Here is a 1,868-nt window from a genome sequence, read left to right on the forward strand (position 1 = left end):
CCTCCCCCATTCCGGATTAGTCTCTTTTTCCAGTTTAAGTCTATTTTTTTTCTTGAAGCATAACAAGAGCAGCCTAAGCAACCTCGGCACCAAAACTCTTCAAATATTCACTCTCCTTCTGCCCGACTTTCTCACTGGAAAGGAGGTTGGTAAGACGAGGTCAAAGGTACAGTGACCTGGACGTACTTCCGCTTCCTGAACTCAAGAGAGTATGGCACACGCGCGCCCTGGGTCAGTAAGGTTGACTTCCGCTCCCCTCGTGCTCTGAGAGCTGAATCACGGAGCGCGCCCAAGGATTCGATCATAGTGCAGAGGACCGGTATGACTCCAGTGGGTAAAGCTTTTAGAAATGAACAAGGATGTGTTGAAGATGTTTTTTGGGACTTTCAGATAAACATCTTAGGTGAAAAGGATGATACCCCAGTACATTTCTGTGACAAATGCTAATTGCCAATTAAAATCGATGGGCAGATGATTCCATGCAAGCATGCTTTTTGCTATGCCTGTGCTATTTTACATGGAAAAGAAGGCAGTAAGATGTTCCCAGGCTGTAGTAATCCTGTGGAACGAATTGAGAAGCACACGCAAGATTCTCTCTTTACATGTGGCACTGTTCAAGGATGCAAGAGACCGTGTTTGTCTCACAGAGACTTAAAGGCTCATATCAACCATGGCCATACAAGAGCTGAAAATTCTGTTGCCCGTACTCAACTTGAAAATGTTCATTCTGCATGTTGTCCCACCACCGACTGAAATCTGATCTTATAACGCCGCCAGATGAGCATCATATGAACCATATTCCACCAAAGCAATACCTTATGATACTACTACCTCCTTTGCAAAGTGTTCGCACAAGCCATATAATCTGCCACAAGAAGATATTAGTGCTCCTCCAGCAAAGTTCACTGTCCATGAATTCACCTCTATATTTTTCAGTGAGTCAGGAAGCTGAGTCAGAAAACCTTTACATTTCAACAAGAAAACATAGCAATTTAGTAACTGTCCCTATTCAGAATGACTCAAATTCGGGTACTTGAGAACCACTACCTCCTGCCTCTGCAATTGCTCACCATCATCCTGAATATCAGGGTCAACCAGTGGTTTTGAACTCTCATGGAACTATGCCTCCACAGCAATATTTTACCACGCTACCTCCTCTGCAATCAATAAGTCATCAAAGGCCACATCCTTCCCAGACCACAGGTACTTTTCACTTGATTCATAGCCACGCTTCAGGTGCATCAGTGACTTCTACTCCACCACCCTCTCCATAGACCTATTATTGCTCAGATGCCACCTTATATGAAATATCTTCCACCAGGACCTACCTCACCTCAACAGGGTAATCCACCTGTAAGTACACATACTTCTCACCATTATAATGCTCACTCTTTACCCCAGTTTACTGAAGATCAAGGAACTCTGGGCACTCCATTTATGTAACTAGGGAAAATAAGTCATGTTATATGGCCTGCACCCAGAGGACCACCCATTCCTCCAGGAAAGCAGCATCTTCCTTTCTCAAACCTCACTTCTTGGACTACACTTCCCAGATCAGACAAGATATAAACCATATGACCAGTAGTAATAGTAAATATTTTTAAACAGAAGATATGATGAGGGGAAAAAAAGTATTGTCAACCTTCTCATTAAGCTTTGACCATTTGGGGAAGGAAAAGCACCTCTTACAGAAGTGGCTATAAAACATTTAAAGTCTTGTCTCTTAAAATGGTTTTAAACCTTGATCTTGGGAGTGATTTTAAGTACTTTACTACAGTGCAGATAAGTGGCTCAGTTGAGATTAACTATGCTTTAACAACTTGGTTCCTCTAGTATGGTAAATTGATCCCAGAAGTGACCATTTGCAA

General features: G+C 42.6%; 1 pseudogene; it reads left to right on the plus strand.

The window, feature by feature from the left end:
* Nucleotides 1-429: 429 nt before the first annotated feature.
* LOC132418328 (E3 ubiquitin-protein ligase Hakai-like) lies at nucleotides 430-1,585 on the plus strand (annotated as a pseudogene).
* Nucleotides 1,586-1,868: the final 283 nt, after the last annotated feature.

This window comes from Delphinus delphis, chromosome X (genome assembly GCF_949987515.2).
Source record: "Delphinus delphis chromosome X, mDelDel1.2, whole genome shotgun sequence".
Taxonomy (NCBI): Eukaryota; Metazoa; Chordata; class Mammalia; order Artiodactyla; family Delphinidae; genus Delphinus; species Delphinus delphis.